Source organism: Micromys minutus, assembly GCF_963924665.1.
Source record: "Micromys minutus genome assembly, chromosome: 11".
NCBI lineage: Eukaryota > Metazoa > Chordata > Mammalia > Rodentia > Muridae > Micromys > Micromys minutus.
Genome location: NC_137980.1, coordinates 469,865 through 483,770, shown reverse-complemented (window position 1 = coordinate 483,770; position 13,906 = coordinate 469,865).

Sequence of the window (13,906 nt, the reverse complement as noted above, 5' to 3'; positions counted from 1 at the left end):
ATCTAGACATACAATCAAACCTTGAAAAAAATCAAGTACTGACTAAAAAAAATATATTCATATAGTTTTATGTAAAAATTATGTTAAAATCTGAAAGAAAAGTACTGACAAAAAATGTATAATTTTAAGCAAAAAATGTTTAAAATCTGTACATTTATCTTTGTTTTGTAAAATAAAGTTCTTTTATAAAAAAAAACAAAAATAGGGAGAGATATGTGGGAGAGTTTGGAAGGAGGAAATGAAAGGGAGAAATGATGTAATTGTATTATAATCTCAAAAATAAAAATAGTGTTTAAAAAAGGAAAAAAAAATATATATCTAGAAAATAAAACCTGTCTTAGTTAGGGTTACTACTGCTACAACAAAACTCCATGACCAAAAAGTTAGTTGGGGGAAGAAAAGGTTTATTCAGTTTATACTTCCACATTACTGTTCATTACTGAAGTCAGCCATGGCAAAGATTCTGAAGGCAGGAGTGGATATCGAGGCCATGGAGGGGTGCTGCTTACTGGCTTGCTTCCCTTGGCTTGCTTAGCCTGTTTTCTTATGGAATCGAAGACCACAAACCCAGGGATGGCATCACCTACAATGACCTGGGGCTTCTCCCATTGACCACTAATTAAGAAAAAAATGCCTTACAACTGGATCTCATGAAGGCATTCCTCAATTGAGGCTCCTTCCTCTCTGATGACTTAAGCTTCTGACAGAAAATCAGATGGTACTGGCCCTATTTCAGGCCTAAAGTATGAAAAAAAAAAAATCAACTTGAACTAAGCAGAACTGCAGGGAGGTGGCTATCAGGAAGTTAGTTATAGTTATCAGCAGAAAGGTAAGTTTGAGATTGTGTAAGAACTATTTGCCTTGAACGTAGAATCTCAGGTAATAAAACAAAAAGATTGGGAGCAAGAACAGAAACAGGGCTTAGGTTTGGAAAAGGAAAACATGTTGCATTAAACACATAAAATTTGATAAGATTTGTTTTTTAAATAATCACTACTTATCTCTTTTCTAAAGCCAATGAAGAATTATCTAATCACAAGTCCAAAGTATTTACTTAAGTCAGGCCAGTTTGGACAATTTGTGAACTAAATTAAAATAAAACTCAGTGAGGTAAAAGTTTTTGTAGGGTAAGGGTGAGGATCTGAGTCTGAACACCAAACACCCTTGTCAAAAGCTTGGGGCAGAGACAGGCATATCTCAACCATGAGGGCCAGCCAGTCTACCCAAAACAGTAAGTCTCAGGTCAGTAAGAGCTGGTCCTAAGGAATCAGGGTGGAAAGTGATAGAGTAGGATATGTAACACTCTCATGTGGAACACATCAGCATGTACATACATGCATGAACACACATAACATCACACCACAATATAAATTAACAATAATAAATAAGTCTGAACAAAAATGGTATTACTTTTGGTCAAAACAAAGCTATTGCTTTCAAGAACATATTCATGGTTAGACAATAAAAATTCACATTGTTGCTATAATTTTAATCATATATATGTATACACACACACACACACACACACACACACACACACACACACATATATATATATATATATATATAATTATCCCTTATATGAATGTCCTGTTTTATACTTTTAAAGATCTGCATTTTGTCTTTGGATGGAGCATAAGCAATCACTTGAAACTTGATGCTAAACTTTAAAATAATATTTATTTAATTTTATATGTGTGAATACATTGTCACTGTTTTCAGACACACCATAAAAGGGCATTAGCTTCAATTACAGAGAGTTGTGAGCCACTATGTGATTGCTTGGGATTGAACTCAGGACCTCTGGAAAAGTAGTCCATATTCTTAACTTTCGAGCCATCTCTCCAGCCCAATTATAATATTTTTTGTTTAACATTTTTATTGCTTTCATGGGGCTACACTGTTTTCTTGAGCCTATCAAAAACAGCTTGGATTCAGATTGTGTGTGTATGATGTATATGTATACATAAATATATATGTATTTGTATATGTATTGCATATATTCATATATATATGTATATATGGAAAAGTAGATATTTCTGTAAGTTTCAAAGTCACAGCATTATTGTAACTTAAAAATATTCATTAAACTTGAAGAGGCACATTGAGAAATCAAGACTGAAAGGAAGTTTCACCTCAGGTTGTTGAGAGGTCACACTATAGTGTGGACTTCATTTTGTAAACAGTAGGGAGCTGGAAGATTCCTCTTTGACAAAGTAAACTTGGACTTAATTAAACAATTTTGACTGCTAGGTAAAAGTTAAAGCCTACGTTCCCAGTGTAGAGGAATGCCAATGTGTTGAGGTGGGAAAGGGTGGTTAGGAAAGAGAGCACCCTCATAGAGGCAATGGGTGGGGGATGGGGGAGAGTATTGGGGAAAGGAGATAACACCTGATATGTAAATGCAGATAATATCCATTAAAAATGAAAAAAAGTTAAATTTAGAAAAGTTAGAGATAAGAAAAGCAGGGAACTGTGTATAGCCTGAGGATCAAACACTGGGATACTGACATAGATAAGCAGGAACAGAGGGAAGGTCCCTCTTCCTAGATCAAACAGTTAGCAACTGATTACATTGCTTGATTTGCAAGTTATAATAGCAATTTCATAATCCCCAACCTCATTGCTTATCACTATTGCCTCCAGTTTAATTCCCCAATGTTTATTTCTTGTAAAAATAACTCCAAGTACAATACAGGTGTGATATCAATGTAAGTTGGTATTTTTCTGATCTGTGCAGAGTTTGTTTGTACAAAAATGACATCTCTCCTTATTCTGTAAGCTAGGGAGAGGTAGAAAACCAAGTACAGTCACACTGCACAACCAAACATAGGTTCTTCCAGCTCAAACTGGCTCTTGGTTTCAGATCCTTGTTATAAATGAAAGACCTAGATAACCATGCTACACATTGTCCATGGAATGAAACACAGCCAGTAAAGAGATGATAACCTTTTTTAAATCTACAAAATGTGTCACAATCAGCTTTTAACCAAACATAGAGAGCCAGGGTTGAGACAATGGCTTGAGACTTTGAATATCTGGTTTGATTTTTTTTTTCTGTACCTTTCAGACAAACTGTGGGCAGCAAAAGCAACTATTTCTTCTCTTTCTATACATTTTATTATGAAATCATAATTTTATTATGAACTATAATTATAATTTAGTATGTATAATGAGCTCATCACTGTATTTTGTTATGCTGTTTCTACTCTCTATTTCATCTGTGACTAATATAGATATGGCTGCTTTCTCAGGCTGGGTCTCTAGGTGGTGGAAAATGGCCCTCACTCAGCTAACACAGGAGAAAACTAACTGTAATTCCAACAAGAAACAAACTCTTGTCACTTTAAGCCATTGCAATTTGGTGTCGTTTGTCACCACAGGATAATCATATCAACCTGTTTATATATATATTATATATATACATATATATATATATGCATTATGTTTGGAATATTTTTACAAGAAAAAAATATTGAGGGAAAGGTAGTGTGGGTGTAACAAGAAAATTTTGGTGGAAAATAGTCTTTATATTGTCGCTAGTATATGGAAAATAACCCACTTGCTCCTTGATGGTTAACTATATGCTGCTATAAAAATCATCAAATATTTTGTTTTAAGTGATTCAGATTAATAGAAGTGAGTAGAAGAGTTGGAAGTACAAAATAAAAAGTGTACAAAAGACTTGAAAGTTCTCTCCAGGATTTCTTAAAGCATCAAAAAGTAAATGAGCAGAAATGCTTCTAATTTCAGAACAATACAGCTGGTAGTTAAGGTTTTGTGATTCCTAATTTCTATACCTATTGTCTTAGTCAGAGTTTCTATTCCTATACAAAACATCATGACCAAGAAGCAAGTTGGGGAGGAAAGGGTTTTATTCATCTTATACTGTACACATTGCTGTTCATCACCAAAGAAAATCAGGACTGGAACTCAAGCAAGTCAGGAAGCAGAAACTGATGCAGAGGCCATGGAGGAATGTTACTTACTAGCTTGCTTCCCCTGGCTTGCTCAGCTTGCTTAATTATAGAACCCAGGTCTACCAGCCCAGGGATGGTACTACCCACAATGGGCTGGGCCCTCCCTGCCTTGATCACTAGTTGAGAAAAATGCCTTACAGCTGGATCTCATGGAGGCACTTCCTCAAGGGAGACTCCTTTCTCTGTGATAACTCCAGCTTGTGTCAAGTTGATACACAAAACCATCAAGTAGATACACAAAACCATCAAGTATACCTGTGATCACTTATTTAAGGCCATTCAGGACCAGGATAATTCTGGACATGTCCAGATCCACAAGTCACCCATGAGGCAGGTAACATGAACTGTAGAACACTGACTGTGACTTGAATGTTCTCCAAGGTGCTTATTAGCACTTTTACTTCATTCACATACATTTTGTAATTAGAAAGGAATACCATTGACTTTAGGAAGAGTAGTTTTCAGAGGAATGTGTGGTGTGAGTTTAAAATTTTATTGAAAGGATACTGTGATGATATCTCAAATAAGTTAAAGATTAGTTGCCTCATATGACCCATGAAATTTGTTTTCGTTTAATTGTGTGTGTGTGTGTGTGTGTGTGTGTGTGTGTATAAAACTGAACATAATGTTCCTGACCAGAATGTTTCAGACAGTTGTTTCCAGGGGCTCAAAAGGCTTGATCTAGCTTTAATTTCACATAGAAAGTACCTGTGGCCACCAGCAGGTTCAGTACATCTCTTCTTCAAAAATAATTTAATTATTGTTTTTGACAATTGCATACATGTAAACAATATGTTGTGATCATGCTTATCCTTCTTTCATTGTTTTCTTAAAACAGTTTGCTGTGCCAGAAAGAGAAATAGAGAAAAGGTATGGAGTCATGGCGACATCAGAGTCAGGGCAGCTGACAAAGGGTGAGGTAAAGTTATTGGGCAGCATCACTGGAGAGGCCGTAAGTGGCAGCTGTGAGTTAGTTCCTGGGGCTACACATAGCCAGCAATCTTTAAAGTGACCAGGTCACGTGACATGAAGGTGTTGGTATGCTGAGGTCAAGGTCTGAAACAAAAGGCAGAATGGCAGTTGGTACCATTTATGAGAGAGGATGTTAAAGAGGCAAGGACCTTGGAGGAGTGTTTGATTTCTTCTCTATTTTTCTGATATCTAGAGGTTGGGCAATTGAGATGTATTTTCTCTGAATGCAGATAGTACTTATTGGGGACCCAGCTTGATGTTTACTGTAGAGCTTACCAACAACTCCTGTCTTCCACCTGGGATTCCATGGGTCTTGTATGTAGAAAAAGAGTGTCTTGCTTTCAGGAGAAAATTTCCTGAACAAAACACCAATGGCTCAAGCTCTAAGGTCAAAGATTAACAAATGGGACTTAATGAGATTTCAAAGTTTCTGTAAGGCTAAGGACATCGTCAAGAAAACAAAACGGCAACCAACAGAATGGGAAAAGATCTTTACCAACACCACATCAGATAGAGGCCTAATATCCAAGGTGTACAAGGAACTCAAAAAGCTAGACACCAGAGAATCAAATAACCCTATTAAAAAATGGGGTACAGAGCTAAACAAATCATTTTCAGTTGAGGAACACCGAATGGCCGAGAAACATCTGAGGAAGTGCTCCACATCCTTAGCCATCAGGGAAATGCAAATCAAAACAACCCTAAGATTCCACCTCACACCAGTCAGATTGGCCAAGATCCAAAACTCAGATGAAAGCAGATGCTGGCGAGGCTGCGGAGAAAGAGGAACACTTCTCCACTGTTGGTGGGGTTGCAAGCTAATACAACCACTCTGGAAATCTGTCTGGCGATACCTCAGAAAATTGGATATAGTACTACCTGAAGACCCAGCTATTCCACTTCTGGGCATATACCCCAGAGACACTTTAATACACAACAAAGATATATGCACCACAATGTTCATAGCGGCTCTATTTATAATAGCCAGAGCTGGAAGGAACCCAGATGTCCTTCAGAAGACGAATGGATACAAAAATTGTGGTACATATACACAATGGAATACTACTCAGCCACCAGAAACAATGACTTAACCAAATTCTTAAGAAAATGGCTGCATCTAGAGAAGATCATCCTGAGTGAGATAACCCAGTCACAAAAGAACAGACATAATATGCAGTCACTGATAGTGAGATGCTAACCCCAGAGGCTTGCACTCCCCCAGAAACAACTCACAGACTGTATGAAGTCCAAGAAATAAAGAAAACAAAAAAATATACATATATTCACAAAACAAGAAGACTTTGACTATTTCCATGTTGCGTTTTGTTTTGCATGTACTTTACGCTTATTGCAACTAGTAGGTTTTCAATGCATACTGTCAAGCCCTTGAAAAAAATCAAGTACTGACTAAAAAACATATTCACATGGTTTTATGTAAAATTTATTTTAATGTTTGAAAAAACAGTACTGACAAAAATGTATAATGTAAGCAAAAAATGTTTAAAATCTGTACATTTATCTTTGTTTTGCAAAATAAAGTCGTTTAAAAAAAAGTGTCTTGCTTTACTTAGAGAAAAGTGATTGATCTGTGATCCTAGTAAATATATCTGCCAAGACCAATATGGGCAGCCCCCATATTTGTCTGGCTAGTTATTATAAACATCTTTTGTCTGGTCAAAGAGAAAGCAAGTAAAGAGATCATAATATTTAGATGGTGTGCTGGGTGGTTTTGTGTCAACTTGATACAAGCTGGAGTTATTACAGAGAAAGGATACTCCCTTGAGTAAGTGCCTCCATGAGATGCAGCTGTAAGGCATTTTCTCAACTAGTGATCAATGGGGGAGGGCCAAGTCCATTGTGGATGGTGCCATCCCTGGACTGGTATATCTGGGTTCTATAATAAAGCAAGCTGAGCAAGCCAGGGAAAGTAAGCCATTAAGCAATATCTCTCCATGGCCTCTGCATCAGCTCCTGCTTCCTGATCTGCTTGAGTTCCAGTCCTCACTTCCTTTGGTGATGAACAGCAATGTGGACATTGTAAGATGATTAAAACCCTTTCTTCCCCAACTTGCTTCTTAGTCATGATTTTTTTTCTTTTTTTTTTTTTTTTTTTTTTTTTTTTTTTTTTTTTGGTGCATGAATAAAATCCCTGACTAAGACAGATGGGATAACTGATGCAGGGACAACAGAAATTTGGATCAGTTTTTGGCATCCAGCCATGGAGCATATTTGGAAAGACTGTTATCTGTGAAGGTTAACAGCTATGAAGCAGGGTCCTATTAGGATTAACACGTGTGAATAATGTTTAGTTGAAGAGATAAAAAGTTTGAGGTGGGACAGGTGGGCCCAGTGAGGGAGTCCCTCAAGATTAGCAGCTCTAAGTGTCACGAGAATCACCTTAAAGGGCTCTGCCATTTGGGAGAGAAGGGTGAAGGCTGATGGTCTGGAGTGCTTAGTCTGCCTTTTCCAGCTCCATTTTTCATTTCTCCTTCTCTCTGCTCCTCTTCTGTTTTCCTACCTTTTGTCTGCCTACCGCTCCACTGTCCAATCATGTATCACCCTAACATCAATCCACATATCACCATTTCTGTTTACGTTAAAAAAACTTTACCTTTAAATGTAAGCTGTGTACAACTGTTATCACTTGAAAATATTAAGTTAATGGTTTCATCCCTGCTCTCAACAATCTCTTCCTGTTTTCAGATTCTTTCTTTTAAAAGTTGACAGTGTGGGCTGGCGAGACAGCTTGCCTTGCAAGCATGAAGACCTGAGTTTGATCTGCAGGATCCATGGTTAAAAACAATCAAAACAAACAAACAAAGTAAACAAACATAAAACCAAGTTGGTGTGACAGCACCCACTTATAATGCCAGAACTGACAATGAGGAGGAGGCAGGAGAATCTCAGGGGCTCATTGGATACCTAGTGTTGCTTGCATGTGAAAGACTCTATCCCTTTAAAAGAAAGTGGATGATGGTGCTTGATAAGTTGATACCTGAAGTAGTCCTTTGACCTTCACACTTATACAATATGAGTATGTACATGAATATACACGCATGACACAGGTACACATACATGCACACATACATATAAAATGCTCTTCATTCTTGCTCACTTCTGTCTATACATATTTTGTATATATATTTGTGTGATTTTATTGTGTAATACTATTAGAGGTTTTTCCAGCTTATTTTTATTATAATCTACTTTATCATGTGACTTTATTTTTAAATACTTGTCTCTGTTTCTTCTCTCTATATAGATATAAACTTGTTTTAGAATTTCTTTTCGTGAAGACTTTTTCTTTTAAGTTGTCACTTCATTCCTCTACCCTCAGGGCATGTTCTTTCCTGCAGTCACTGGCAGGCTTCAGCTGTCTGCCACTGGACACCTAGTATCAGTTCCTTGAGACTTTTTTTTTCTAATGAGATACTACTCAGAAAGAAAGGTCATTTTTCTCTAATGTTGACTTGAGAGTCCAAATCTTTTAAATTCAGACTTTATTTTAGAAAACATGAACTCAAGTAAGTCACAAGGCCAGTACCTAGCATTAATTTCCAAGTTACCCCCGAACAAAACTTGAGCCTAAAAGTTCTACTTTTTAGGCTAACTCTAACAGAACAGTCTGTCCAGGTTAACCTCCCCCAACAACAAAGTGTTTTTAGGTTAATTCCCAACAAGCCTAACAAACACTGATGAAGAAGAAAGCAGAAGTTTATAGTTTGATTCCCAGCACCAGCTAATTACGTTAAATGCCATAGTAGCTTTTCAATCAGATGCTTTCCAGGCTAGAAACACTCAGCTCCTAATTGCTGCTTTCTGTTAAACCTTACCCCAATAGATATTTGGGGTTCCTATCCATCCTGCATGTTGTCAGTGGGCTGAGGGGCCCAAACTAGCTCAAAGAAAGACCCTGCTGTGATTTGTATCACATTAGCTCCTGTCTATTTTAGGAGGAAGGGGACTCCCTAACACTTCTCTGGTACTGAAGAGTCGACCTGCTGCCAGAAAACAGACATCCAAGCAGGGAGAGACATCTGAGAACCTCAGTGTTCAGGACAAATTCTACTCATTGCTCCTCTTAGGAGACTTGCCTCCTACATTTGACATTTCCTTCTATCTACATTCCCATCTTCTAATTTGTTTATTTTTTTATTATGTCTGGTGAAGCTATGAGATTACATTAAAGCTAGGTTTTTTTCTTTACTGAGTCCCAAGTCTGCAAACAATGCCTTGCAGATGGTAGTATGCAATTAAAACAATTATGGAATGAATTAAAGTAGATGCTTGTCATATGGCATTTCTGCTACTTAACCTACTTTAACTGGTGTTACAGAACACCAGTTTCATGTAGTTTATGCCAAATAGAAAAGAAGCTGAGTGCCTAAGAGTTACAGCTATTTTCTCTATGACAAAGAACAGATTATAGGAGGCATTGATATCTTTTATAATATATTTTATAAAAGTAGTCTTATAACTAGTAAGCATAAGCCCAAAAATACTAAATAATTCTGTGACTTCCCCAAGAAGATATGATACTGAGCAATTGTAGAACCAGAACTAGAGTCTTACATGTACCAAGAACTATTATCAGATCTTGGAAAAAACAGCAACAACAATATATATAAACATGGCTGACATTGATGGCTAAGCAGTTCTTGGAGTAAGAAAGATGAAATAAGCAAGCAGGCCCACCAGAACATTAAATAGAATTATTTTGCATTTCTTGAAATTTTAGCTAAAGGCCCCAAACTGAAGACAATGTAGTGTGAAAATTTTTAAAGTAACAAAAGTGTGCAGACAAGTGTAGCAGATGTTGCAGCTTGGTTTTCATATGGGTCTCTTAACAGCTGTATCAGGGGCTGTCTCTGAATCTGTTGCCTGCTTGTGGATGCCATTCCCCTAACTGGGCCACCTTGTCTGGCCTCAGTGGTAGAGGCTACACCTAGTCCTGCAGTGACTTGATGTGCTGGGGAAGGGGATTCAAGAGTTATACCTAGAAGGGTGTCACCCCTTCTCAGAGCAGAAGTGTAGAGGGGAATGGGGTAAAGGATCTCCATGAGGGTATACTGGGAAAAAAGGAAGGAGGCTGACATTGAGAAGTAAATAAATAAATAAATTTTAAAAGAAAAGAAAGTGCATGGAGCTGCAAATATTTCTTCAGGTTCATCATTGGTGTTTTAATTCCTGCCTTATCCCCAGCTGTATGTAATTTCCATATACAGAATCTCCACTCTCTGTTGGAAAGGAGTTTCACAATAAAGGGTTGGCCATGCAGGGACAACATGGGGGCTTCATCCTATTCTCTTTATTTGAAGACTGGGACACAGCAGGGTGCAGACTTCTCTGACTATACGGTACACTTCTTACTCAGAGAAGTGAAACATGGTGGAATCACAAAACAGACCTACAGTCAGAACAGCAAAAGTAAACCATAATTTCCGATTTTCCTTATAGAAAAACCAAAAGAAGGCTTGAGTAACTATTATAAAAACCTACTTGGAAATACCAGCAGTCATCTCCCTAATCCATGCAGACCTATAGGAAGAAGCCCTTACAATATACTGCCTTACTACCATTTTCTGGTATCTATCTTCATTTTAAAGGAAATGTAGAATATCCTCTGAGCAGATGGCAGTCCCCCATAGAGACTGAAATGTGCTGTCTCTCAAGTCACAGCTACAGTGGAAACAGCTGTTGACCTGGACTAGGAAGTGTCAGTTTTCCATTAGCTCAGTGTTCACCATGCCAACTGTAGCCCAGAGTAACGTAAATGGAGCCATTTTTTTCATTTTGGCTCATTTCCATATGTTGTTATGTAGAAAAGCTGATAAAGCAGGAGTGCTGTAAAAGAAGGGAGGAAGTAAGAGGTTCAGGCAGTTTCCAGGAAGACCTTCAGAAAAAGACTGCTCTGTAAATCCTCAGCAATATTGTACTAATCCTGCAGCAGCCTGAGGCAAAGGACAGATCTGCTGGGATTGTTGTCCAACTTCTATTAGGTATGAGCAGCCTGGTGTATTCATACCTACTGCATTTTCTGTAGAAAAAAAAAATGTGTTTTTTTTTTTTTCTCTTTCACATACATTGACAACCAGTGATATGAGGTAAAGTATTTTATAAGATGATTAGATTCTAAAAGATAAAATATAATATTACTCTTATGTTTATCTTCCAGTAGGCAGTTGAATGTCTTTCTCTCACTGAACTGCAAATGGCAGGAAAGAAAAACCATTCTGGGGAATGAGTTCTTAATGCCTTATTATAACATCTATCACATAGCAGGAACTCTACAAATGCCTGATGGCTGAATATATTGATAAGCCCATATACATTCCTGAGGAATTTTAGACTAGAACCTAGATGACAAGTCTATTTCAGATCTAAAGGGCATATCTATAATTCGAGACCTTGGGAGGTAAAAGCAGAGTCACTACAAATGGGTAGTCAGTCTGATATTTACTGTGTGTTCTAGGCCATCCAGGAGCATATAAGACAAACTGACTAGGGAGATGGTTTAGTAGATATGGTGATTTATTTGGAGGTGTGAACACTGGACTTATATTTCCCATTACTAACATAAAAGCCATGTAGATGTGGCAGCCTACTATTACACTGTAGTGTTTGAGAGTCAGAGAAAGGGTTCCCTGCACTCTGTATTCAGGGCCTGCCTTAGCCAGTAAAACAGGCAAAGAGGAAGACATCCAATGCTAGTCCTTGGTCATCACATCCACATGTATTCAAACATATATGTCTATGTACCTGTGAACATGCAGTGTGCATACATTGCACAGGCACATGCAAGAAAAAAACAAGAAAATATGTTGGTTTAGTAGTCAAAACTATGATGGAGCATACCTATAATCCCAGGAGTAGTCGTCAGAGGCAGGGACATCAATAGTTTGAGGTCAGCCAGGGCTATGCAAAAGCACTGTGTGTCAAAGACAAAGGAATGCCATGGTGGTGCTTGTGATTGATATAAAAACATACAGAGACCATAAAAGGCATCTCAGCTTCTAACACTAAAGCAGCACATGTGACCATGTTCTGTAAACCACAGATCAAACACTGTTGTTTATTTTCTGAGTTTTCCATCCAATATACTGGTTTTGATTTTCTTTTTGAAAGTAACATTAAGTAGTGAATCTATGCCAAGATAATTTGCATCTGTTTTAGTCTGTAAATTCAGTGAACAAGAAATCATTCTTAATTTGTAAATGAGAGAAGTCCAAGTGCTGACAGATTTTCCCTAAGTTTTAATAGAATATATGGACATGGAATTGATGTTTATTTGACTATTGCCATACACTATTTATTAAATATTCAATGTTTTTTTTTCTGTGTTCCTTGGGGTCTGTGGTCATTGTCCTCAGAATCCAGAGAACCTGCAGGCAGACAACATTGGGAAGGCAAGCTTAGTTATTCAAGAAAATAGCTAGACATAATTAAAGAGCCAAGAACTCTCCAGGTTATGTCCTAAAATGTGAATTCTCTAGGACTTGGGCAAAGGTCAGTGAGTTTGAATACCAGGGTTGTCAGTATTGAGAAGGCCACATCTCCAGATTTAAGTCTCCTTTTCTGCAACAAGAATAAAAATGTGCCTGGGCTTCCCTCAAACCCTCCTAACTTAAGCTTGCCAGGTTTCTGCCCTTCTGAAGGTTGTGCCTTGGGAGACATGTTCTGTTTCCTTTCTATTCTGTAGTCCTTTGCTCTCATCTTGTGGGCACTCTTAGAGTTAACATCAGTAAGATTGAAGACAGCACCTTCTTAGAGAATCATCTTCTGAATGGCTTTCAGTACAACTTAGAAATTAATGCAGCAAACAGACCCTTGAATATGTCATTTGAGTTTGGGAAAACAATGCTTTAACCATACCCTGTTGTTCTTGGTGCTTTTAGTATGCCCATGGCACTTCCTAGTCACTCCCCATTACAGAAACCCTACATTTTTACTTTTACCTCATGATCACACTCTTCAATTTGTTCTTCACCCCAGATTCCCTCAGTGAACCACAGCACAGCTTTCCTCACTGGTATTGGCATTTAATTTTGACTGTATTTAGTCTTATGTCCAGGCACAACCAAGAAAGGCAGTACTAATTAGGTCACATGCCTTACTTTTGAGCTGATCATCATTTTCCTTGCTTTCATGTTTTTGAGAGAAAGTTTAGCATCTGCAAAACAGGCACACAAATCTTTGTCTCTATTTGACAGGTAGTGTTGTCTTACAAGGAAAAGCTGACTACCCTGCCTGCTGATTATATTATATGTAGTGTATCATTCTGTGCTTCCAAAGGGCATGATATGAGAGGAATTGTGACCTATGAAAAGGAATTAAAGCTTCAGCATAATTTCTGCTCTATGCTGAGAATGAGATGGCAGGGAACACAGAGGGACAGTTTATAATGGATAATAGGCTTTGTGTGAGTCACAGGGTAGGGCATGAAAACCTTGGTTCGGTAACAATGTGTTATTTTTCTCTGTCAAATGTGTTATTTTGCTCATAAATGCAATAGAACTCTTTATGTGTAATGTCTAGTAAAGTGACTTAATCTTAACCCCTTGCCAAATATATTCCAGAGAAAATGTAACCACTTCTTTGAGAATAGGCAGTTTTCTTCCACCAGGAAGGTGCAGTACATTCAGAAAATTGCTTAATGGCTGGAAAGGATTGCATCCCTGTGGGTTCTCAATGGGGAATTAAAAACAGCTATCCCCATTTGCAAATAGAGTTGTAAATAACTTCCCATCTGAGATTGGAGTATAATGTTTGAAAACATGGCATGGACAGCACAGGGTATGAAAGAAGAGAGGCCATAATGGCAGATTCTGGGCTGCTGGATCAACTGGATTCTTTCAGTCACTAGAAAAATCATCCTTGACAGATTATGTTTCCCATTGTGTGAGTGTGAAGAGACCCCTGACAGAATTCCAGAAAAAAAAAAGTTCTATTTCTCT